This window comes from Oryx dammah, unplaced genomic scaffold (assembly GCF_014754425.2).
Source record: "Oryx dammah isolate SB20612 unplaced genomic scaffold, SCBI_Odam_1.1 HiC_scaffold_18, whole genome shotgun sequence".
Classification (NCBI taxonomy): domain Eukaryota; kingdom Metazoa; phylum Chordata; class Mammalia; order Artiodactyla; family Bovidae; genus Oryx; species Oryx dammah.
Genome location: NW_024070202.1, coordinates 50,220,717 through 50,247,950, shown reverse-complemented (window position 1 = coordinate 50,247,950; position 27,234 = coordinate 50,220,717).

Genomic DNA, 27,234 nt, shown 5'->3' with positions numbered 1-27,234 from the left:
TTTGGAGAAATGTTTAATTATTTGGCCCAATTTTTGATTGGGTTGTTTGTTTTTCTGGTATGGAGCTGCATGAGCTGCTTGTATATTTTGGAGATTCATTATTGGTCAGTTGTTTTATTGGCTATTACTTTCTCTTATTCTGAAGGCTGCCTTTTAATCTTGCTTATAGTTTCCTTTGTTTTGCAAAAGCTTTTAAGTTTGCTTAGGTCCAATTTTTTAGTCTTGTTTTTATTTCCATTATTCAGGGGGGTGGGTCATAGAGGATCTTGCTGTGATTTGTGTCAGAGAGTGTTCTGCCTGTGTTTACCTCTGTGAGTTTTATAGTTTCTGCTTTTATATTTTGATCTTTAATCCATTTTGAGTTTATTTTTGTGTATGGTGTTAGAAAGTTTTCTAGTTTCATTCTTTTACAGGTGGCTGACCAGTTTTCCCAGCACCACTTGTTAAAGAGATTGTCTTTAATCCACTGTATATTTTTACCTCCTTTGTCAAAGATAAGGTGTCCATAGGTGTGTGTAGATTTATCTCTGGGTTTTCTATTTTGTTCCATTGATCTATATTTCTGTCTTTTTGCCAGTAGCATACTGTCTTGATGACTGTAGCTTTGTAGTATAGTCTGAAGTCAGGAAGGTTGATTTCTCCAGTTCCATTCTTCTTTCTCAAGGTTGCTTTGGCTATTTGAGGTTTTTGTTTGTTTGTTTCCATAAAAGTTATGAAATTATTGGTTCTAGTTCTGTGAAAAATACCATTAGTAGCTTGATAGGGATTGCATTGAATTTATAGATTGCTTTGGGTAGTATACTCATTTTCACTATATTGATTCTTCAATCAATGAACATGGTATATATCTCCCATCTATTTGTGTCATCTTTGATTTTTTTCATCAGTGTTTTGTAGGTTTTTTGTTTCTTGAGGTAAACTTATTCCCAAGTATTTTATTCTTTTCACTGTAATGGTAAATGGGATTGTTTGCTTAATTTCTTGTTCTGTGTTTTCATTGTTAGTATATAGGAATGCAAGGGATTTCTGTGTACTTTACTTAGTTTTTATGATAACACTAACATACTCACTTTGTTTTCAGTTTACTTCATTGCCCCTTAACTATGCTTAATCCTTATATTCCCAATCAGGGCCTGCCACATTATTTGCAGTATACAGTAAAAAATGAAAATTCAGAATCCTTATTCAAAAATTGTTAGGAATTTCAGGACAGTGAGAACAGATCATTAAACCAAGCATGGGCCTTTTAAACACAAGGTCCTATGTGATCACATAAGTTGTATATTCATGAAGCTAGCCCTATTCCCATCCTTACAATTCTTCAGTGCCCATGGCTCAGTGCTCCTCTGTTCACACTCACTCCCTAAATGATCTCATCCAATCCAGTTGGCTTTAGATGCCACATACAGCAACAAGCCCCATTTTATCTTTGACCTTAATCTCTCCATTTATCTCCAAATTCAAGCAGGAAAATGTAGAATAGATCTACAAACATACATGAAGAATAATCGGTATACTCTTTATCCTCTTACTCTGTTCTTTTTAATGCAGACTGGTGTTTTAGTATAGATATGTATATATGCATAGATATATGCTCCTTCATGGCAAAAATCCCATCTTTTTTATTTATTGCCATATCACTAGTTATTAGAACAGTGACTGGCACATAGTAGGCACTCAAAAAATATTTTTGTGAAAGAATGAATGAAGATTTGATGCTGTATTCACAATTCTTTCATCTTTACTTTTCATTCTACACAATAGCTTTTGGTTCTCTTTTTATGTGACTGTAGTATTTTTTCTAAAGGGAACAAGGCTTTTTTGAGGAATCTAATATAATAAATATACAGGAAAGTAAAGATACTACTGAATTCTATTGGTTAAGCAAGATATTTAAAGAGTACTAGTGATGTGTGGTAACTAATTATTCACATGGTTTAATTGGTCAAAAAAGATAAAGGTGATAATGACAACTAGAGCTATTAGAAAAGACATTTGGTACCTAGGTAGCAAAGAAGCTTCAGAAAATTCAGATAAATTGCATATTCAAAAATACGAGTTGTGGGGGAAGAAGGGAAATTTCAAAAGGGAAGAAGGGCCCTACTGAACCCCTTTAGCTGGGAAATAAGTATATATACAGAGTGGGTAGGTAAAAGACTTAGTGTTTTAAGAGAATAAAAAGTAAATATTCATTATGTGAATACATTTAAAACATAGTAGTTTGAGATACTAAATGGCTTTTAGTTCTTTTTCTTTGTCAAATACAAATTGTTCATTCCTGAAGATGAAACTCAAATAAGCCACTGAGCAAATAACTTCTAAAACAAGCTGATGTAAATGTATAGACCGTTAAGTGAATAATATAAATACTTAACATATTTTATACAAACTAAGCACATGCAAAGGTATGTGTTTATAATGACTATATTTTGCTTATTATATGCAGTTATATTTATTATAGAAAGCTTGCTGCTGCTGTCACGTCAGTCATGTCCGACTCTGTGCGACCCCATAGACAGTAACCCGACAGGCTCCTCTGTCCCTGGGATTCTCCAGGCAAGAATACTGGAGTGGGTTGCCATTTCCTTCTCCAATGCATGAAAGTGAAGTCTTTCAGTCATGTCTGACTCTTAGCAACCCCATGGACTGTAGCCTACCAGGCTCCTCCGTCCATGGGGTTCTCCAGGCAAGAGTACTGGAGTGGGTTGCCATTGCCTTCGCTGATAGAAAGCTTAGAAAATGGCAATTTTAAAAAATGTAATCAAAACAAAAACACCCACTGTAACATTTTGTTATGTTTTATTTCTTGAGTTCTATCCTAAGCATTTAGGGAATAAAAGCAAACAAAAGACATCCAAATCAAAAAGGTAAAAATAAAATTGTCTCTGGTTGCAGATAACATAATCTTACAAGTAGAAAATCTTAAAGACTCCACCAAAAATTTTAGAAATAATAAATTAAGTGACACTACAGGATATAAAAATCAGTGTATAAAAATAAGTTGCACTTCTATATGCTAACAGTGAACTATCTGAAAAAGAAATAATGAAAACAACTTCATTCACAATAGTATCAGAAACAATAAAATATATAAGAATTAATTTAACCAAGAAGGTAAAAGAGCTGTACACTGAAAACTGTAAGACTTTGATGAAAACAATTAAAGAAGATACAAACCAGTGGAAATACATCCCATGTTCATGGATCAGAAGAATTAATACTGTTAAAATATCCATACTCATGCCACCAAATCATCTGGAGATTAAATGCAATCTTTATCAAAATTGCAATGGCATTTTTCACAGAAACAGAAAAAAATCACCAAATTTATTGAAAACCACAAAAGACCCAAATATCCAAAGAAATCTTGATAAAGTAGAACAAAACTGGAGTCATCACACCTCCTGATTTCAAATGGTATTAACACAGCTAAAATAATCAAATAAACATGATGCTGACATGAACCCAGATATATAAACCAATAGCAAACAACAAATAGCATAAAAATAAACCTATGCATACATAGCCAATTACTCTTTGATGAGGAACCCAAGAATAATCAATGGGAAAAGAATAGTCTCTTTAATAAATGATATTGGGAAAATCAGATATTCAGGTACAAAAAAAAAAATCAGACCCCTATCTTGTATCACTCATGAAAATTAACTCAAAATGGATTAAAGACTTAAGTGTAAAACCTGAAACTGTAAAACTCCTAGAAGAAAACATATGAAAAAAAACTTGATCTTGGTCTTGGCAATGATTTTCTTGGATAACCAAAAGCACAAGCAACAAAAGCAAAGATAAGCAAATATGATGACATCAAACTAAAAAGCTCCTGCACAGCAAAAGAAACAATAAACAAAATGAAAAGGTAATCTACAGAATGGGAGAAAATGTTTGCAAGCTGTGTATCTGTTAAGAGGTTAATATCTGAAGTGTATAAAGAGTTACATATAACTCAATAGTAAAAAAAAAAAAAAAAAAAAAAAACTGATTTTAAAAATGCTCAAAGAATCTAAACAGTTTTCCAAAGAAAACATACAAATGGCCAACAAGTACATGAAAAGATGTTCAGCATTACTAATCATCATGGAAATGCAAATCAAAATCACAATGATACCTCATACCTGCCAGAATGGCTGTTATCAAAAAGACAAGAGATAACAAATGCTGGTGAAGATGTAAGGGAAAAGGAGTCCTTGTGAACTATTGATGAGAATGTAAAGCCACTGTGGAAAGCAATATGGAGGTTCCTCAAACTACCACACAATTGTACACATTTCACATGCTAACAAAGTAGTGCTCAAAATTCTCCAAGCTAAGCTTCAACAGTACATGAACCGAGAATTTCCAGATGTTCAAGCTGGATTTAGAACAGGCGGAGGAACTGGAGATCAAATTGCCAACATCCATTGGATCATAAAAAAGGCAAGAGAATTCCAGAAAAACACCTACTTCTGCTTCATTGACTACACTAAAGCCTTTGACTGTGTGGATCACCACAAACTGAAAAATTCTTAGTGATGGGATTACCAGACCACCTGATCTGCCTCCTGAGAAATCTGTATGCAGGTCAAGAAGCAACAGTTAGAAGACATAGAATAATGGACTGATTCAAAATTGGCAGAGGAGTATATCAGGACTGTGTAATGTCACCCTGTTTATTTAACTTATATGCAGAGTACATCATGAGAAATGGCAGGCTGGATGAAGCACAAGCTGGAATCAAGATTGCCAAGAAAAATATCAATAACCTCAGATATGCAGATGACACCACCCTTATGGCAGAAAGCAAAGATGATCTAAAGAGCCTCTTGATGAAAGTGAAAGAGGAGAGTGAAAAAGCTGGCTTGAAACTCAACATTCAGAAAACTAAGATCATGGCACCTGGTCCCATCACTTCATGGCAAGTAGATGGGGAAACAATGGAAACAGTGACAGACTTTATTTTCTTAGGCTCTAAAATCACAGCAGATGGTGACTGCAGCCATGAAATTAAAGGACACTTGTTCCTTGGAGGAAAAGCTATAACCAACCTAGACACCATGTTAAAAAGCAGAGACTTTAATTTTCCAACAAAGGTCCATATAGTCAAAGCTATCATTTTTCCAGTGGTCTATGTACAGATGTGAGAGTTGGACCATAAAGAAGGCTGAGCACCGAAGAATTGATGCTTTTGAACTGTGGTGTTGGAGAAGACTCTTGAGAGTCCCTTGGACTGCACAGAGATCCAGCCAGTCACTCCTAGGGAAAATCGGTCCTGAATACTCATTGGAAGGACTGATGCTGAGGCTGAAGCTCCAAGACATTGGCCACCTGATGTGAACAACTGACTCACTAGAAAAGACCCTGATGCTGGAAAAGATTGAAGGCAGGAGGAGAAGGGGACGACAGAGGACAAATGGTTGGATGGCATCACTGACTCACTGGATATGAGTTTGAGCAAGCTCCGGGAGATGGTGAAGGACAGGAAAGCCTGGCGTGATGCATTCCATGGCGTTGTAAAGAGTCAGACATGACTGAGCAACTGAACAATAACAGTAACGACAAAAGTAGAGCTACCATATGATCCAGCAGTCCCATTTCTGGGTATATATACAAAGGAAAGGAAATTGATATCTGAAAGAGATAGCTGCACCCCCATGTTATTGCAGCATTATTCATAATAGTCAAGACATGGGAACAGCCTCAGTGTTTCCAGATGAATGGATTAAGACAATGTGAGTCATGAATAAACAATATATTTATTATATATAATATTATTCAGCCATAAAAAGGAAATCCTACCATTTGTGACAACATGGATGAATCTTGAGAGTATTATGCTAAATGATATATCAGACAGAGAAAGAAAAATACTGTATGGTCTCACTTATATATGGAATAAAAAAGCCAAAACTCATAGGAACAGAGAGTTAATTGGTGGTTACCAGGAACTTGGTGGGGGGTAGGGGTAGATAAAGTAGGGAGATTGATTAAAGGTATAAACTTCCAATTATAGACAAATAGGTACTGGGGATCTAATAAGGAGCATGGTGACCGTAGTTAATACTGTGTTGTATACTAAATTGCTAAGAGTAGATTTTACATGTTCCCACCACACACACAGACACACACACACTTACACAGTAACTGTACCACACACACTCACATAGTAACAATGCAAGGTGATGAATGTGTAAACCATCCTTATTGTGGTAATTGTTTCACAATATAGGCATGTATCAGATCATCATATTGTACACCTTAAACTTATACAGTGTCATATGTCAGTGATATCTCAAAGGTATGGAGGGGAAAGAAGAAAAAGTGAATCAAAACAAAAACAACCACCCGGAACATTTTGGATTTATAATGTTCCATATGCTTTTCTATTCGTTCATATAAATAAGTGATTATATAATTATGAAAATTAGCACTCACTTGATGTTTAATAACCTGCCTTGGGTTTTTTGGGGGAATGGAACATACCTGATTTTTCATTCAAGCTTGTTTTTATCAAGTTTGTACTGTGTAATTTTACCCTTAGGGAACACAGGCTAAAAAGAATGCCAAAATGAGTGACCTGACCTGAGAAAATGAAGTACTGTGTACCACATGTGCCATAATGTAGAAAGTATATTGAAAAAATTTGGAAAGCTCAATAATGGCAAATGTTGCCAGGGATATGAGGATACAAAGCTATGATACACTGCAAGTTGCAGATAGGTATAAACATTCTAGAGAACATTCTAGAGAACATCCAGCGATTTCTAGTCAAATTCAATGTTTAAATAGTCTTGTTATAAAAGTCTTCTCTGGCCATATATTCAAAAGGAATTTTCATATTTATATATAAAAGGATAAGTATGTAGTTGTTCATTGAAGCGTCAGGTGGAAGGAGTATAAAAGCCCCTCCCTGGAGCATTAGGCAGGTCAAATGTGACAGCTACACATCATGAGTACCAGAAGGTCTTGCAACACCACACTGTAGATGTATGATAGCAAAATGAATGGGTTAGATTATGCAGTTCATTATAAAAAGATGTAACTCAGGAACAGCCGGAGGGAAGAGATGCATAAGGCAAGGTATGAACAAAAGACTCAGAGCTCCCATGCTCTCTCCAGGTGTGCCACTTTCCTCAAATTTCCGTATGTTCACCAACCTGTAAGCTCTAATAACCTACTTTGTTGATAAAATAATTTTTATATATATTTCTCAAGATAATTATGTTACTATCTTTAAAATATGATCAAAATTCTTCAGGCTAGACTTCAGCAGTACATGAACTGAGAATTTCCAGATGTACAGGCTGGATTTAGAAAGGGCAGAGGAACCAGAGATCAAATTACCAACATCCATTGGATCATAAAGAAAGCAAGGGACTTCCAGAAAAGCATCTACTTCTGCTTTATTGACTGTGCTAAAGTTTTTGACTATAGATCACAACGAACTGTAGAAAATTTTTAAAGAGATGGGAGTACCAGATTACCTTTCCTGTCTCCTGAGAAACCTGTCTGCCGGTCAAGAAGCAAGTTAGAATTGGACATGGAACAACAGACTGGTTCAAAATTGGGAAAGGAGTATGACAAGGCTATATATTGTCACCCTGCTTATTTAACTTCTGTGCAAAGTACATCATGCAAAATGCTGGGCTGGATGAATTACAGCCAGAATCAAGGGTGCCAGGAGAAATATCAATAACCTCAGATATGCAGAAAGTGGATAATGGCAGAAAGTGAAGAGGAACTAAAGAGTCTCTTGATGAGGATGAATGAGGAGAGGAAAAAGCTGGCTTAAAATTCAACATGTATAAGTGTAACTGGACTAGCACTGTAAATCAATTATACTCCAATACATTTTAAAAATAAATAAATAAATAAACATATACTATCAAAATCCAAAAAAAAAAATAAAATTCAACATTATAAAAACTAAGATCATGACATTTGGTCCCATCATCTTATGGCAAATAGAAGAGGGAAAAGTGGAAGCAGTTATAAATTTTGTTTTCTTGAGCTCCAGAATCACTGTGGATGGTGCCTGCAGCCACGAAATTAAAAGATGCTTGCTCCTTGAAAGGAAAGCTATGATAAATTTAGACAGCATATTAAAAAGCAGAGACATTACTTTGCCAACAAAGGTCCATATAGTCAAAGCTATGTTTTTTCCAGTAGTCATGTATGGATATGATAGTTGGAGCATAAAGAAGACTAAGCACCAAAAAGTTGATTCTTTCAAATTGTGGCACTGGAAGATTCTTGAGAGTCCCTTGGACAGCTAATCCTAAAGGAAATCAACCCTGAATATTCATCGGAAGGACTGATGCTAAAGCTGAAGTTCCAATACTTTGGCCACCTGATGCAAAGAGCTGGCTCATTGGAAAAAACTCTGAAGCTGTGAAAGATTGAAGGCAAAAGGAGAAGCAGGTGACAGAGGATGAGATGGTTAGATAGCATCACCTACTCAATGGGCATGAATTTGCACAAACTCCAGGAGATAGTGAAGGACAGGGGAGCCTGGCATGCTGCAATCCATGGGGTCACAAAGAGTCAGTAATGACTTAGTGACTGAACAACAACAAAAAGAATTAACATCATAATACATATTAATAGATTTTCTAATTTTTTAAAAGTTAAAGGGGAAAAATAAAAATTACTTAGGGCATATTATTATTTTAATTTGAGACTAGATTGATTTTTCTAATATTTTATGTATAACATAATTGGAACTAATTTGTAGACTTCTTTTTGTGGGACATTTGTGAGATTTTAGTACCAGGACTTTATAGAATAATTTAGGAGAGTTTATGTATTCTTCTATGCTCTAGAACAGTGATTTTCAAATGATCTGTGGTTAGAGATCTTTTTTCTTAGTTTCCAACTGACCATTTATTGCTACTTTGTTAGAACAAAATAAGAAATTGAGAGAAAAATGAAATAATCAAAATATGAGTAAAATTTGTTTATTATTAGATTTAATAGACATAAAATAGCTCTGTCAAATTACTATAAAAGTTTTAAAATACTCTCAATTGCTGTATTTATTGTGGACTTGGCAAAAAATAGTTCATGACAGGTGCCCATCCTTGAAGAAGAGGCCTAACATTTTTGATGATGCCAAACCTATCAACCCAAAATGATGTAAGAATATAACTACAGTATATTTATTTTTTAATTTTAAGAACTTACTTTTATTGCAGTATATTTGATGTCAGTCAGTTCAGTCACTTAGTCATCTCTGCCTCTTTGCGACCCCATGGATTGCAGCACACCAGGCTTGCCTGTCCATCACCAACTCCCGGAGCTTATTCAAACTCATGTCCATCGAGTTAGTGATGCCATCCAACCATCTCATCCTCTGTCATCCCCTTCTCTTCCTGCCTTCAATCTCTCCTAGCATCAGGGTCTTTTTTAGTGAGTCAGTTCTTCACATCAGGTGGCCAAAGTGTTGGAGTTTCAGCTTTAGCATCAGTCCTTCCAATGAATATTCAGGACTGATTTCCTTTAGGATGGACTGGTTGGATCTCCTTGCAGTCCAAGGGACTCACAAGATTCCTCTCCAACACAACAGTTAAAAAGCATCATTTCTTTGGTGCTCAGCTTTCTTTATAGTCCAACTCTCACATCCATTCATGACTACTAGAAAAACCATAGCTTTGACTAGATGGGCCTTTGTTGGCAAAGTAATGTCTCTGCTTTTCAATATACTGTCTAGGTTGATCATAGCTTTCCTTCCAAGGAACAAGCGTCCTTTTTAAAAATTTTATTTATTTATTTTAATTGTAGGCTAATTACTTTATAATATTGTAGTGGGTTTTGCCATACATTCACATGAATCAGCCGTGGGTGTACATGTGTCCCTCATCCTGAACCCCCCTCCCACCACTCTCCCCATCCCATCCCTCAGGATTGTCCCAGTGCACCAGCCCTGAGAGCCCTGTCTCATGCATCGAACCTGGACTGGCAATATATTTCACATATGGTAATATACATGTTTCAACTGTATTCTCTCACATCATCCCACCCTCACTTCTCCCACAGAGTCCAAAAGTCTGTTCTTTACATCTGTGTCTCTTTTGCTGTCTTGCATATAGGGTCATTGTTACCATCTTTCTAAATTCCATATGTATGCATTAAGATACTGTATTGGTGTTTTTCTTTCTGACTTACTTCACTCTGTATAATATGCTCCGTCTTTTATTTTCATGGCTGCTGTCACCATCTGCGGTGATTTTGGAGCCCCCAAAAATAAAGTCTGTCACTGCTTCCATTGTTTCCCCATCTATTTACCATGCAGTGATTGGACTGGATACCATGATCTTAGTTTTCTGAGTGTTGATAGTTGATGTACAATGTTATTTTAAGTAACAGGAATATGGTATAGTGATTCACTGATTATAAAGTTTATACTCCATTAATACTTATTATAAAATACCAGCTATATTACCCATGTGGACAATATATCCTTGTAGCTTATTTTATTTATAATAGTTTGTACCTCTTAATCCCTTATATGGCCCCTTTCCTCTTCCTCTCCCCACTGGTAATCACTAGCTTGTTCTATAGATCTGCCAGTCTGCCTCTTTCTTATTATATTTACAAGTTTGTTGTATTTTTCAGATTTCACATGTAAGTGATATCATACAGTATTTGTCTTTCTCTGACTTATTTCACTTCACATAATACCTTCCAAATCCATCCATGTTGCTGCAAATGGCAAGACTCTATTCTCTTTATGGCTGAATAGTACCCCAGTGTGTGCATATATATTTGTGCATATTCAGTTCAGTTCAGTCGCTCAGTTATCTCCGACTCTTTGCGACCCCATGAACTGAAACACATCAGGCTTCCCTGTCCATCACCAATTCCTGGAACCTTCTCAAACTCATGTCCATAGAGTCAGTAATGCCATCCAACCATCACATCCTCTGTCATCCCTTTCTCCTCCTGTCATCAGTCTTTCCCATCCTCAGGGTCTTTTCCAGTGGGTCAGTTCTTCACATCAGGTGGCCAGAGTATTGGAGTTTCAGCTTCAACATCAGTCCTTCCAGTGAATATTCAGAATTGATTTCCTTTAGGATGGACTGGTTGGATCTCCTTGCAGTCCAAGGGACTCTCAAGAGTCTTCTCCAGTACCACAGTTCAAAAGCATCAGTTCTTCAGCGTTCAGCCTTCTTTATGGTCCAACTCTCACATCCATACATGGACCACTGGAAAAATGATAGCTTTGACTATATGGACTTTTGTTGGAAAATTAATGTCTCTGCTGTCTAGGTTCGTCATAGCTTTTCTTCCAAGGAGCAAGCGTCTTTTAATTTCATGGCTGCAGTCACCATCTGCTGTGATTTTGGAGCCCAAGAAAATAAAGTCTGTCACTGTTTCCAGTGTTTCCCCATCTACTTGCCATGAAGTGATGGGACCAGGTGCCATGATCTTAGTTTTCTGAATGTTGAGTTTCAAGCCAACTTTTTCACTCTCCTCTTTCACTTTCATCAAGAAGCTCTTTAGATCCTCTTATGCTTTCTGCCATAAGGGTGGTGTCATCTGCATATCTGAGGTTATTGATATTTTTCTTGGCAATCTTGATTCCAGCTTGTGCTTCATCCAGCCTGGCATTTCTCATGATGTACTCTGCATATAAGTTAAGTAAACAGGTGACAGTATACAGCCTAGATGTACTCCTTTCCCAATTTGGAACCAGTCTGTTGTTCCATGTCCAGTTCTAACTGGTGCTTCTTGACCTGCATACTGATTTCTCAGGAGGCACTTAAGGTGGTCGGGTATTGTCATCTCTTTAAGCATTTTCCACAGTTTGTAGTGATCCACATAGCCAAAAGTTTGGCATAGTCAATAAAGCAGAAGTAGATGTTTTTCTTGAACTCTCTTGCTTTTTCTGTGATCCAACGGATGTTGGCAGTTTGCATATATATGCTTGTGTGTGTGTGTATATGTGTGTGTGTATATATATATATACATATATATACATATATATATGTATATATATATATAAATATATACATATATATATAAAACACCATATCTTATTTATCCATTCATCTGTTAATGGGCACTTAGGTTGCTTCCATATATTGTCTATTGTAAATAATGCTGCTATGAACATTGGGGTGTGTGTATCTTTTAGAATTAGTGTTTTTGTTTTATTCAGATATATTCCCAGGAGTGGAAATGCTGGATCATATGGTAGTTCTACTTTTAGTTGTTTGAGAAAATTCCATACTTTCTTCCAATGTTTATAATCTTGTATATGTATTTTATTTTTAACTAAAATATTAATAATATTCTGGATGCATAGCTTTTAAATTCCATAGATCCTGATAATCTCATCCTTTTAACACACAATGCACAGTGAACACTTAGAATGTCTGTTGTTGTTGATACTGTGGATATGTTCATAGTCTCCCATAACATTTTGATCACTCAACATTATTTGATACTGATGAAAACCAAAGCTGATGGTTTTCATTTCTGATTAGATCATCTTTGTTTTTACCTCATAATGTGATTTATGTAGTTTTAATTCTTTAAGTATGAATAGGAAAAGTATTAACTTATTAGGAGTGCTTTCTCAAATCTGTTGCTTCAAGAATATAATTATGCCACTTGTCCATTTTGTAGAGACTCATTTAGTGACAGACTATAACATGTAACCCAGGAAAATTTCAGTGCAGTGTGTAAGGGCAAACGTGACCATGAAAGGGCCAAATGGGTTCATACTTTTCTCCCAGAACCTTTCTCTGCTGGGTTATGAGTTCAGTTTGGCCACCTGACATACAGACTCAGGGGACCAGATCAATCAGTTTTTAAAAAACTTCAAAGCAACTTCTTTCATCAGGAAAATAAAACATAAATGAAAGTTCTATTTTTCACTTCACTCTATTGGATTTTTCATCCAAATTTCTTGTTAAAGACTGTGGTTTTAAACAGATTTCTCAAAGAATAGCATGATTCATAGTTCATTGTTCCCCAAACATGGTTCTATTTGCTTAAAATTCAGATTTCTGGATCCCATTCCAGAATTACTGCATCCAAGTGTCAAGAGAAGGGTGTTTACTAACCCCTCAAGTGATTCTAGTGCCTAGATATTTTGGAAACCAATGCTTAGGGGCATTTTTTTTAATTGGAATTTTATATGATCATCCTTCTTGTGAGCTACTTTAGTACTTTCACATCTTTTGCAATTTGTTTTCTGTGGTTATTAGCCTATGGTATTTCCTGTTTCTTCTTGAGCCAACTTTTGGAAGCTTTTTTCCTAGGATATCATATATTTTAGCTATGTTTAAAAATAATTAATAAAATTATATTTTGGAAAAAAATCAGTTAATATGCTTTTTTCCCCATACTTGCCTGATCACGTGTGTTCCTATACAGGGATGCAGACTTTAGAGATACCCTTTAGTTTATGGGGAATGAGAAGAAGGGAGGTTAAGGTTGATTTAGCATGAACACAAAGAAAATCAGACTATTTTTTGAAGTCCATATAAAAGATGAGTGCTCTTATTTTATAAGAACTAAGTTTTTGAGATAATTTTTGAAAACCAAAAGGCAAAGATTTGAAAGATCAACATATAAAATCAGTCTACAAATAATAAATTAAGACTTCAGGTTTCCAGGGAACCAATAGGAAGATAGAGAACCTGACAAGAATAGAGGTCAGGGTGACCGTCTGGACCACCTGGAGGAATCACTTGGAGGAGACCAGAGATAAGTTTTAGAAAGAACCTAGTCTGTGCCCACAGAAAGATTATTATGCAGTCCAGGAACAGATGATGGAGCCAAGCCTATGCTGAGAGCTGTCCATTTCCATTCAACAGAACCCTGAATGTCATCCTGCCCAGGAGCATTGCTAGTGTCTCTCTTATTGCCTTCCAGTGAAGATCTTCCTGTGGGAGTGGTTTGTACCTCAACCCCTGACCCAAGTATACCCCTATAGGAATATCGCATGTATATCCCAAGATTTCACTCAGCCCATTTAAAATCTACTGATTTTTAAAAAATTTTTGCCATGCTATGCAGCATGCAGGATCTTAGTTCATTGACTAGAGATTGAACCCATGCCCCCTACAGTGGAAGTGTGGAGTCTTAACAACTGGACTGCCAGGGAAGTCCCTGTATTTCTTTTCAATAACTAATATGTTTGTTAAAATATAAATTTATTTATTTTAATTGGAAGTTAATTACTTTACAATATTGTATTGGTTTTGCCATACATCCACATGAATCCACCACAGGTATACACGTGTTCCCCATCCTGAACCCCCCTCCCTCTTGCCTCCCTGTACCATCCCTCAGAGACTTGGATACTTGAGGTAGTGTAGTAGTATAGAAGGAATCAACACTTGAACTTGTGTGAGGAAAAAAAGAAAACAACTGAAAACTTCACTCTGAGCCAAAATGGTAGAGACTTACTCCTGTTATGTCAGCATGAATGTTAGTAGAATGTGCTTAGACCAGTCTTCAGCTGTCTTTTACTTGGAGAATTACAACCACCACTTAACTTATCTGTCTGGAACTATTCTCTGTATCCACCAGTCTTTTCTCCATGTGGAAAAGTGAAAGTTGCTCAGTCATGTCCGACTCTTTGTAATCCCATGGACTATATTGCTTACAATAATTACCTTCTCCTCAAAATCAAATGTTGTCATGGGTCTACTCTAGAAATTTTCATCACCTTGTTATTACATACAAGAGAAAGGTCAAACTTTGTAGCATTGACTGCCCTGCCCTTCAAAACCCATCCCGAACCAAATTTTTCAGCTTCATCATCTGCCTCTGCCCATGATTAAACCTATATTTCTGCCATGCCAAATAGACCTGAGCTTTTAAATACTGATGAATTTTTACTTACTGGTCCCATCTAAAACATCATGAACTCTCTATTCTGCAAGCTTCATCTTCCTATCACAACTTAAAGTGTCTCCTCTGTCTTTCTCCCTGGACTCTGTAAAAAGGTCTTCTGTATATCAAACATGCTTCATTCATTTAAAACATCTACCAGATTCTTTTATAATAATATACTTACATCTCTGTCTCTCTTCCAGCGTGAGGGGACTTTGAGAGCATTGACATGGTCATCGTTCTATCTCTGGCTCCAAGCACAGTGCCTGATGCAGAGGGGGCACTCTGTAAACATTCTCTGAATGACGTGTCCATAATAAGTGACTAATTAGCTGACTAACAAAGCTTAAATACTCTTTGCTCACATAACAGTCTACTTTCATTCTTTGTTGTTCTGATCCAGCTATCTTTTGGGCTTAAGTTCATTGTATTTACTCATTATACACCATTTCTTTATATTTGGCCAATCATTCTCCTCTGATAAGATGATTTTCTTTTATCTTCTTTTTAAAAGTTTGAGTCTGTTTTCCAACAAATATACTCTCTCTTCCAGCTGTATCATCAGCAACATTTTTATCTTGCCATCAATTTCTTCATCCAAGTTGTAAATAATAATTCTGGACAGGACCTTTTACATGACATTTATCCTTCTCCTCCTTAGTATTATAGTTACTCCTTTTCTTGTTTTGGTAACTGGATTGCAACCACCTCATGGCTCACTCATTTTTATATTCCCTTAACTTTCCTGAGATTAATAAATACCATGAGATGTCTCAACATCCCTTGATGTAACCAAGGGATTACATCAAGGGATCAACCATTCTGTAATCTGATCTCTAGGATCAGATCACAGCTCTTGGGGATAAACTGGCACAAATTTCTCAAACCCTGTTATATACAAAATGTGGATCATATTAGTACCTGTATCATAGAAGTATCCTGAGAGAATAAGAGAGATAATGTATGGAGAATGCTTAATTCTGCACTTAATACATAGTGAATGCTTCATGTTTGTTAGGGATTACTACTATTATGGGTATTAACTGAATAAAGTAAGAAGTAGAAATATCAGTATTATAAACTCTGCTAATTTGTTCATTGATGTGTTAGTTTGCTAGGGACACTATAAGAAAGCATCACAGTATGGGTGACTTAAGAACAGAAATTTATTTTACCACAGTTCTGGAGGCTACCTATCCAAGATCAAAGTGGTGGAAAGGTTGGCTTCATTCGGAAGCCTTCCTTTGGCTTGTAGATGGTGGTCTTATCCGTGTCTTCACATGGTCTTCCTTCTGTGTGTGTCTGTCTCCTGATCTTCTATCCTTATGGGAGCATCAGTCATATTGGATTAGAGCACACCTCAATGAACTCCCTTAACCTTAACTATCTCTTTGAAGATCCTCTCTTAAAATATGTCACGTTGTTATAGTTACTGGGAGCTAGGACTTCAAGATATCAACTTTGAGGGGACATAATCTAGTGCATAAGCCTTAGCAATAGACATCACACACATTATAGATAATATCTAAGTAACTTCGGCAACTGTGTAAACACTAACAACTATTCTTTTAAGAGGATTGTACATCCCCACTCTCTGTAATTCGGACTGGCAGTGCCTCTGGGAGTGGGGGGGTACTCCACAGTCATGGGCTCAGCCACATGGCTTGATTTGGTCAGTGGCCAGTGGTGGTGGCATACCCTACTCCCAAGCAGAAGTTTCAAGGATCATCAATTGTTTTCCCTTTCTCTTGCTCCTTTTCCACTGCCACAGTAATGTTAAGGGATGCTCTTTCAGCCTAATGACCAGAATGAGGGAATGATGGAGCAGAACTGCCTAGATGATGAGCAGCTATTAATTTGTAAGTGCAAGTGGCCAGTACATGGTTTTTTTGTTTAAGTCACTGGGATTTGAGGGATTATTTATTATTGCACAGAAGTTGTCCAGTGTGATAACTTACAACGAATTAAAAAACAAATGCTTATAAATGCTTATTATTTTTCCTTGAAAAGGCACAGAAATTTAATATACCATCAATGAGGTCATTCTAATAAACCTTAACTACAAAACAAGGAGGTGAGTATAAGCAATTTCATGGGAGATCAAAGACCTGTTGGAAATACTGCTATTCCCATTTATGTGGAAAACATGTCAGCCTCCCTTGTGGTTAAATTTTCCCTTGAATATAAAGGAATTGTACCATTGCAACTTTTCTAGCCCTGCCTTTCCCTGTTCTAGAGAGAAATCCTCTTCTGTTCATGGAGAATCACAGTGAATATAGAAGATCAGAAATGTCTGCTGTCACTTGGCAAATACTAGGACTCCCTAAACCAGTACCACTTCACTCCAACCAGTATCAGTTTCACTAAAACACACACATTTCAATAGCCATATTTCAATCTCATGCCATTTCCCAGTTCCTGCATGAAAGTGACTGCTGAGCTAGACTCTGCTAGGAAAGGAGAATAAGGACATTTAAGGCAAAGTGCACTTTAAACAAAGGCACAGAGTACATTCTGGGAATAGAAACTGTTGAGGGTGGTTGTACTAAAGGGTAGGGAATGGCTACAAATAGGACTAAAAAGGAGCTGGAGGGCCATCCATGGCAACCGGTATTGGTGATTCTAAGCCAGGGCACGATTCAAAAACAATGGGAAAAAAGTTAAAATGTTATGGATAAAAAATTTATATATTATACTTGATTTTCAAAGTACTTATGTTCCAAAAATATATAATATTATGTAGCAGTTTAAAGTGAAGGTTTTTAGAGCAGACAACCTGACTTCATAGCCCAGCTCTGACATGGCCATGCCCTGTTGAACTAGTGCACGTTAATTTACCTGTGTAAGCTTCAGGTCTATCTTCTGTACAACAGAATGTGATAATTATAATGCTTTCCAACCTAAGTCCATCAACAGATGAATGGATAAAGAAGATGTGGTATATTTACAATGGAATACTACTCAGTCATTAAAAAGCAATTTGAACTATTGCCATCTCCAATAACATGGATGGACCTGTAAGGTATTATGCTAAGTGAAATCAGTCAGACTGAGAAAGACAAATACTGTATGTTTTCACTTATATGTGGAATTTAAAACAAACAAAATGAAAGATCAAATATAACAAAACAAAAATAGACTCTCAGATACAGAGAACAGACTGGTGGTTGTCAGACATGAGGAGGATGGTCAAAATAGGTGAAGGGGATCATGAGATACAAATTACCAATTATAAAATAAATAAGTCACAGGGATGTATTGTATAGTACCAGGAATATAGTCAATAATACTTTAACTTTGTATAACCTATAAAAATATTGAGTCACTATGTTATACACCTGAAATTAACACAATATTGTAAATATTATAAATATATTTCAAAAATATTGTAAATTTCAAAAAATTTTTATGTTTTTTAATTTAAGAAAACAACAAAAATAGTACTTTCTTTATATAGTAAGGATCACTGACTATAATGATGCATATAAGACTGTTGCAAATGTATCTGAGTCAAAGCAGAAGCTCCTGAAACGGTACTTGCCACATAAATTATTACTAAGGCAGCTATTCTAAAATGAAAATTTAGTGATATGCCTCTATATAGGCATATAGATATGACAACCTGTATCCTTTAATTCTCTTCAATATCATAAATATTGTCTGAAAATATGCATAAGGCAGAGCCAAAGAGAAAACCCCCCATATGACGATCAGCCACTGCTGTGACCTGGGCCAAGAGGGCCCCTGCCATGCCTCTCAGTTCCTGTCTCAGCTCCAAAATGGTTAAGCTCACATAATTCTGAACCAGCCATAGGCCTCACTTCCACTGTGACCATACCAGATACCACTTCAGAGCAGGGAAGAAAGAGAAAGTGCCCAGCAGCTGCTCTTCTAGAAGCTACTTGAGAAATCAGTCCTCTTGGCCACCTCCAGGCTTCTGAGCCATTTAAATTAAAAACTGTGATTCCACATAAGAAGGTAACTTTTTCTCCATGAGAATATTATTTTCCTTTTTTTTTTTTATTGAATCACTGGATTCATCACTTTGGGGCTTAAGAGCTGAAATTTCTGTCTTCCTTGAATTAAACCCTGTGGTTAGGTAGTGGTTCTTTTATACTTATGCTGATTGGTACCTTTGAAGAAAAGAGGGGAAAAGAAGAAAAAGAAAATGATGAAGATAAAACCACCAGTTGGCTTTTTTTCTTCTTAAATATTTGCTAGTTTAGTTTCAGATAAAACAGTATTTGGTCAATCAATGTTTAAAATATTATTCCACTATGAGAACTTTGAGATGGTATTGTCACAGGAATAGGTGGCAGATAATAATCCAGAATTATTTTTCCCTTTCCTACAAAAAATAAAACATCTGGGCATAGGTCTTGAGTGGAACTGTAAGTACTGATATTTGTTTTTGAAAGATTTTCATACTTTTTTTCAAGACTTAACCAGAAATGCTGCTTCTGTTATTAATCAAATGGTCTTAATAAAATATGCCAAGTCAGTTTATGATATGGTGTCTCATCATAATATAATAGCTGTTTTTCATTACTGATGGGTTGAGGGTTCCACTTAAATAACACATTATTATTGGATGACTCTGACCATTCTAGACAGTGTTTTTTTTTTAAGGAAAAGAATTTCTCAAATCAACTCTTTTTCTCCTGCATCTATCCTCTAGCTTCTTCCCTCTGTCTCTTCTGACCCCTTTTCCTTCTCTCTTTCTCAAGGTCATTTGTTTATTCAATCATTCATTCAGTCTATCTTTATTCGCACTTTAAGGGGCTCCCTATACAGAGTAGGGTGAACTTGAAAATAATCACAATTCAGAAAGACACAGCAGCCCCTCATTAACGCTAAAGACCAAATATCTCAAAACATTCAAGGGAGAAGAATATCAGTTGAGATATTTGAGCTCTGATGGGCATAAACCAGGTAGATATCTAAAGTAACATGTAAGTCTATTAAAGCCCTCTCTCTATATTCTTTTAAATTTTATTTTATTGAATATAGTTTATTTACAATGTGCTAATTTCTATTGTAGAGCAAAATGATTCAGTTATGCATATACATACATTTTCTTCATTCTTTTCCATTATGGTTTATCACAGGCTATTGAATATTGTCGCCTGTGCTATACAACAGGACTTTGTTGTTTATCCATTCTCTCTATAATAGTTTGCATATGTTAATCCTAAACACCCAATCCTTTCCTCCCCCAGCCCCCTCTCTTTTGGCAACCACAAGTCTGTTCTCTATGTCTGTAAGTCTATTTCTACTTCATAGATAAGTTCATCTATATTTTATTTTATATCCCACATATAAATTATATCATAATTTTTCTGATTTATTTCACTTAGTATGATCATCTCTAGATCTATCTATGTTGCTGCAAATGGCATTGTTTCATTCTTTTTTAAGACTGTATAGTATCACATTGTACATTGTTGTTCAGTTGCTAAATTGTGTCCAACTCTGCAACCCCATGGATTGCAGCATGCCACTGCAATCCTGTGGTTCACTATCTCCTGGAGTTTGCTCAAATTAATGTCCACTGAGTTGGTGATGCCATCCAATTATTTCCTCCTCTGTTGCCCCCTTCTCCTGCTTCCCTCAACCTTTCCCAGCATCAGAATCTTTTCCAATGAGTCAGCTCTTTGCATCAGGTGGCTAAAGTATTGGAGCTTCAGCATCAGTCCTTTCAATGAGTATTCAGGGTTGATTTCCTTTAGGATTGACTCATTTGATCTCCTTGCAGTCCAAGAGACTCTCAAGAGTCTTCTCCAGAACCACAATTTGAGAGCATCAATTCTTCGGCACCCAGCTCCTTTATGACCCAACTATCACATCTGTGCTTGCCTATTTGGAAAACCGTAGCTTTGACTACATGGACCTTTATCAGCAATGTCCCTGCTTTTTAACATGCTGTCTAGGTTTGTCAGGTGGTGCTAGTGGTGAAGAACCTGCCTGCCACGGCAGGAGACATAGGAGATGTGGGTTCCATCCCTGGGCCAGGACGATCCCCTGGAGAAGAACATGGAAGCCCCCTCCAGTATTCTTGCCTGGAAAGCGCCATGGGTAGAGGAGCCTGGAAGGCTACAGTCCATAGGGTCACAGAGTCAGACGCGACTAAAGCAACTTAGCACACATACACACTGGTTTTGTCACAGCTTTTCTTTCAAGGAGCAAGTGTCTTTTAATTTCATGGCTGCAGTCACCATATCTGCAGTGATTTTGGAGCCCAAGAAAATAAAATCTGCCACTGTTTCCTTTTTTTTCCCATGTATTTGCCATGAAGTGATGGGACCAGATGCCATGATCTTGGTTTTTTGAATGTTGAGTTTTTTTTTTAATTTTTATTTTTACTTTATTTTACTTTACAATACTGTGTTGGTTTTGCCATACATTGACATGAATCCACCACAGGTGTACATGAGTTCCCAAACATGAACCCCCCTCCCACCTCCCACCCAAACCAGCTCTTTCACTCTCCTCTTTAACCTTCATCAAGAGACTCTTTAATTCATCTTTGCTTTCTGCCATAAGGGTGGTATCATCTGCATATCTGAGGTTATTGATATTTCTCCCATCAATCCTCATTCCAGCTTGTGCTTCTTCCAGCCCAGCGTTTCTCATGATGTACTCTGCATATAAGTTATATAAGCAGGGGTGACAATATACAGCCTTGTCATACTCCTTTCCCAATTTGGAACCGGTCCATTGTTCCATATCTGGTTCTAACTGTTGCTTCTTGACCTGCATACAGATTTCTCAGCAGACAGCTAAGGTAGTCTGGTACTTCCATCTCTTTAAGAATTTTCCACAGTTTGTTGTGATCTACACTAAGGCTTTAGTGTAGTCAATGAAGCAGAAGTAGATGTTTTTCTGGAATTCTTTTGCTTTTTCTCTGATCCAGTGGATGTTGGCAATTTTATCTCTGGTTCCTCTGCATTTTCTAAATCCAGTTTGTACATCTGAAATCTCCTGGTTCATGTACTGCTGAAGCCTAACTTGAAGGATTTTGAGCATTACTTTGCTCCATTGTATATATGTACCATATCTTCTTTATCCACTCACCTGTCAATGGACATTTAGGTTGTTTCCATGTCTTGGCTACCGTATGGCGACTCTATTTTCAGTTTTTTGAGGAATCTCCAAACTGTTTTTCATAGTGGCTGTACCAATTTACATGTCCATTAGTGTGGGTTCCTTTTTCTCCACCCTTCTCCAGCATTTGTTATTTGTGGGCTTTTTAATGACCAGTGTGAAAGTGGTACATCATTGTAGTTTTAATTTGCATTTCTCTCATAATTAGGGATGATGAGCATTTTTTCATGTGCCTATTGACCATCTATATGTCTCCTTTGGAAAAATGTCTGTTTAAGTCTTCTGCCCACTTTTCAATTCAGTTGTTTGGAGTTTTTTTGTTTGTTTGTTTGTTTGTTATTGAGCTATGTGAGCTGTTTGTATATTTTGGAAAATAAGCTCTTGTCATTAACATCATTTACAAATATTTTCCCCCAATCTGTAGATTGTCTTTTCATTTTGTTTATGGTTTCATTTGTACTACAAAAGCTTGAGTTTCATTAGGTCCTATTTGTTTATTTATGCTTGTGTTTCTATTGCCTTGGGAAATCTGTGTGTTTTTATTACTTACAATAGCCAAAATAAAATATCCACTGCTTTTCCAGCTGATAGACTCCAAATTCATACTCCCTCTAACTAGGTTCCACTGAGTTTTCAGAGACATAGAATGGCTTGAATGTTGGTTGGCATAGGTAGTGATAAAAATAGATCATCTTAATAACTGGTTGACTTGGTTTTGCTTGTCAGGCAAAGGGATACACCTCTCTGCCTGATTTTTAGGGACCTGGATAACACTGAAGTTTTGACAATCAGAGCATACTCCACTTCATCACTGAAATACAGAAGATGTGATACTCTCATGTAGACAGCACCCGGAGTGTGTATCAGAAGTGTGTCTGGGGGCTGCTCATTTGCCCCATTCTGCACCTTCTCATGCTGCCTAGAGATAGATATGGAGTAATTTAAATATGCTTCAGCTGAGACGATGTGAATGCCCAGACTCAAATATATCTTTTTTTTTAATAAAAAGGGAGGGGGAGTGAAAACACCTTTAGAGTTCAATAAAAGAGAGTTGCCATTGCTAGTTTTAGATTTATATCCATGTAGGTGTACGACTCCTCTAGTAACAAGAAATGCTCTGTATTTATGTTCTGCAAAAAAAAAAAAAAAAGCTATCATCCTAGTTGCCAGCTCTTAGGGAAACAACTGCCTTAATTTAGCAAAATACCTGGACAAACCACTTGGAATAGCTGAGTCACTGTGAGCCTTGGTAGGAAAAGGAAAGGAAGTAAAGAAAGAACTCAGCTCCTCTCAGTTAGTAAAGAATGTGGATGTGGGAACTGGGGAGAGGGAAAAAGATAGGAGAGAGAATTATTGAAAGAGTTGGCCAAGCAAGATGGAGCAATTTCCAAGGGGCTTTTGAAGAGCTTTCATGTTCATTCTTAGACTGCATCCCCTTCTATCTGCTTAAAACTGCAGCAAAGACCTTGAATAATTTTCTTGTTTGTCTGTTTGTTGAAACAATGGAAATGGGTTGAATCTATGTCTCAGTCAGTGCCAAGATGTGGATGGATAATAAGGAATAGCAGCAAGTGCGGAGCAGGGAATGATTTAGCAGTGTCTGGACATCATGGCTGAAGGTGACTGTGAGAATGTAAATTCTTCCAAAAATTTAGTGCACCGGTATTAGCTGCAAAACTCTGAGCCCTGAAGCAAAAAAAAAAAAAAAACCCAGAAGTAGATGCACATATATTGGGATTACCCAACACAGGAACTCGCCGCTGGAGAGCGATTGCTATATATGCTAATAGATTTTGTACAAAACTTTTTGGAGTCCCCAAGGATAGAATGACGAATTGAACTGAGCAGAAAGGAATTTGCACAGAGTAATGGGGTTTGGCTGAATGAGTGACTTGCTCAATATAATCCATTAATGATGACTAGAACAGATAATTCTTGCTGGACAAACTTCCCTTCAAATTTCATAATATAATATTTCTGTCATGGCAGCAGGGGAGAGTACAATTTAAGGAAGCTGTTCCTAAAGTAGTCAGAGGCTCTTCTTATAATCGATTCTTCCATACATAGTCCTTTCTGAGTTCTCTCCTGTCCTAGAAGCGTTCAGCAATGGAGCATGTGAAGTATCAGCCAAATAGACAAGTATGAGAATTTTGCACTCAGGTAAAATTATGAAGCATCCAAGGAAATAAAATAAGTCTGCTATGATTCATGAGGGGCCTGGCAGGTGAATCCTTTTAAGTACTGAGTTAAAGACAGCTAAAAAGAAAAACACACACAAGAGAAAACAAGTTCAGTTTCAAAGATTGTGAACTGAGCCACATCAGGAGGACAAACCTAGACTAGCATTCAGGAAGAACTGCCATAAAGTGGGAGAGATTTAGGGGCTAGGACAGGGTTGATTGTCTCAGTTCAACTGCAGTTTCCTTTGTTTGCCAGTACTTGCTGTGGTTTGAGTTTCTGGTTTTGTGGTTTGAGTACCACATGATTTGAGTTTCTGGCTGACTAGTCTTAACTTAAATGTGTAGGGTCAGGACAAGATATCTCAAGGAAAATGCTCAGAAAACTCCATGGTAGCTGAGTCTTCATGGGAGTGAGAGAAACCAGTATGACTCAAAGTTCTGATTTTTCCCCAAATCCATGATCTAGACTTTGAGATATAATCGAAAGAACATCAACTACAAAATGAAAATGATTGATTCTCAGCCCCAAATACCCACCTTGCCAGCATGCTTGTGAGGATTAAGTATTAATATATATGTGAAAGCAAATCGTGCTGTGTTTAGTAAATACTGGTTTGGATCTTTTTCTCTCTTGCTCCTTTCTCCCCTCTTCCTCCCCCTTTCTTCCTCTATTCCTTCAGATTCTCTTCCACAAGAGGTACCTTAGAAGCATCACTCGCTGAGCATCAGACCCACCGGCTTCCAATTAAATCTGATTTTCAGTACTCACGTAGACCTTGCCACATCGACATTCAAATACATTCAGCCACTGGCTAGGGAGATGTGCTATGCCCACATAGACGTAAGCAGAGGGTGACTGTAGCCCTGAGTCAGGGTCCTTCAGGGAAGATGAGCAGAAACCTCAACAAACTCAAAGCATGTGTTTCATGTATAAGGAGAGAGCACAAGGCAAACTATCTGTCAGCTGTTTCCACTGCTGACTGGGAGGCCTTGCTGAGAGCACCCCAGCAATCCTTGTTTAAGCCTTGAATCACCTTGTTCAAAAGCGATTCATTCTCTTTCACCCTGTGGCAAATCTGTGTTAATAGTCCAAATGATATGGATTTAATAACATCATCTATATAGAAGTTACACATAGCATTCCAAAACAGAGTTCAAGCAGACGTTGATATTCATGTGATCAAAATTGTGTAGTGTTTATTCATAAGCAAATAGCAAAAGGCAACTGCAGCCCAGAGAAAAAGTTTTGGAGATGTCTACAGAAGGGTGGTAGCTGAAACGATGCAATAGGATGAAATGACTCAAGAAGAGAGTGGAAGGCAACAGATAGGGAACAGACAGGGAAAAAAAAATAACATTGAAAAGGCATAGCCAGAGTAATAGGAAGGTACCAGAATAAAGTAGCATCTCTAAAGAATCAGGGCTAAGAATTCCAAAAAGTCAAGAGGAGTAAGGCTAAGAGTATAGGTTGAAACACAAGTTAATATGGAGACACCTTTTGGTGGTTTCACATTTCTCCTAGGATGAGATACCAAATTATTCACAATGTCCAGAAGTCCTTTGGCTTCACCTCACACCATTCTCTCACTCTCCCACTTCCAGATCTCTGCTCCAGCCTCATTGGCTTTCGTTTAATTTCTCTAAGGTAACATGTTCCCTCCTACCACAGGGCCTTTGTATGTGCTGTTCCTCTGCCTGAAATACTCTTCTCCTTAGGTGCACTTGAATTTGTTTTTCCAGTCTCAAAGGAAGCATCATTTCCTCAGTGAAACCTTCCCTGACTAATTCAGGCCAAGTCAAATTCCTTAATTACATGCTTTTATAGAATCATTTTTCTTTCTATCCTAGCATTAATCTCAATGTATAATTATTTGTTCATTTATGTTATTTGATAAAAATATGTCACCCATAGGAATGTAAACTTTATGAGTGGGACTCAAGGAATTCTTAACACAGCCATTAAGATTTTAACCAAATAGCAATGGTTCTGCCAACCAGAACCAAGTCTGGTGTGAAAAGAGACTTTCTGTACTCTCCATCCATTAGTACATGCCTAAATAACCCCATCAAAATCACGTTGTTGTTTCTCCATGATTTAGTATTTAAGACACACCCTGGCACATCTCCAGCCTATAAACTTGTTGATTAGATTTATATAAGACAAGCCATAAAGCAGATTTTCCAGCCACTAGTTTTTAATCTTTAGAAGGACTAAAGACTCCTTTAGGAATCCAGTTGAAAGCTATGGGTATTGCTGTGAATGAATTGTGTCACCTCTAAAGAGCTATATTGAAATTTAACCCCCAGATCCTGGGAATATGATGTAATTCAGAAATAGGGTCTTTGTAATTGGTTAAGTTCAAGGTAAGTTAATTAGAGTGAGCCCTAATCCAAATATAACTGATACCCTTATACAAAAGGGACATCTGAGCATAGAAACAGGACTTCCCTGGTGGCTCAGCAGTAAAGAAGTCACCTGCAGTGCAGGAGATGCAGCAGGAGCCAAGAGTCCGATCCCTGGGTTGGGAACATCCCCTGAAGAAGGAAATGTCAACCCACTCCAGTATTCTTTCCTGGGAAATCCCATGGACAGAGGAGATACGGAGACATGTATAGAGGAAGACAGTGAGAAGACACAATGTGAATGCCTTCTAAAGCCAAGGAGCGCCTGAGACCACCAGAAACTGGAAAGAGGCCTGAAACAGATTGTCCCTCACCACCTTCAGAAGGGAGCAACCCTGCAGACACCTGGATTGCAGACCTCTAGCCTCCAGATCTGTGAGGCCCAAGTTTTCTATTGTTTAAGCCACCAAGTTTATGACCCTTTGTTGCAGCAGCCTCAGGAAACTGATCCAAATACTCTCTAGAAATAAAAGCCCTTATCAACTTCCACAGCTCTTCATGTAATTTCAGGGTGTTCACAGATCCACTGAAGCCCAGTCAATAATTCCTGCAAAGATGCTATAAAATTCCTGGACCAAAATCCCATGGGATAAGGCAAAGAAAGAAGAGAGAAAACAAAGTTGGCATCAGCTACTGTTCGCTATAAGTTTGTCCCTTCACCAGACACTTGACATTTATTTCCTTGAACCCTCATAACCACTTCATG